Source organism: Cucurbita pepo, unplaced genomic scaffold (genome assembly GCF_002806865.2).
Source record: "Cucurbita pepo subsp. pepo cultivar mu-cu-16 unplaced genomic scaffold, ASM280686v2 Cp4.1_scaffold014201, whole genome shotgun sequence".
NCBI lineage: Eukaryota > Viridiplantae > Streptophyta > Magnoliopsida > Cucurbitales > Cucurbitaceae > Cucurbita > Cucurbita pepo.
In genome coordinates this window covers 1-316 of record NW_019660026.1, presented here as the reverse complement: position 1 = coordinate 316, position 316 = coordinate 1, and the positions used below count along the sequence as shown (strand labels likewise).

At 43.2% G+C, this 316-nt stretch overlaps 1 non-coding gene across 1 annotated transcript; it reads left to right on the top strand.

Annotated features, from left to right (window-relative positions):
• Positions 1-180: 180 nt before the first annotated feature.
• Positions 181-254, top strand: TRNAV-AAC. The gene has a single exon. It is a non-coding gene; the product is annotated as a tRNA-Val (tRNA).
• Positions 255-316: the final 62 nt, after the last annotated feature.

Sequence of the window (316 nt, the reverse complement as noted above, 5' to 3'; positions counted from 1 at the left end):
CTCGAACGCTCCCCCACCTCGAGCGACAGTTAGCAAAGACCAGAAAAAGAAATCTAAAATGCGGTGAGTAAAAGAGTACTCGGTAAGCAGCCTACTTGTAGGCTGTCATCGCANCTTTAGGCTCTAGGAAGTTCGAGCTTAACTCTATAATTTGGCTGACCTTCTGGTGAGGCTTCCAAAGGTGTCGTGGTGTAGTTGGTTATCACGTTAGTCTAACACACTGAAGGTCTCCAGTTCAAGTTTGGGTGACGCCATCTTTGCAATTTTTATTTTTTTAATAATAATCTGGATTCATTTTGGACCTCTACGAGAAAGT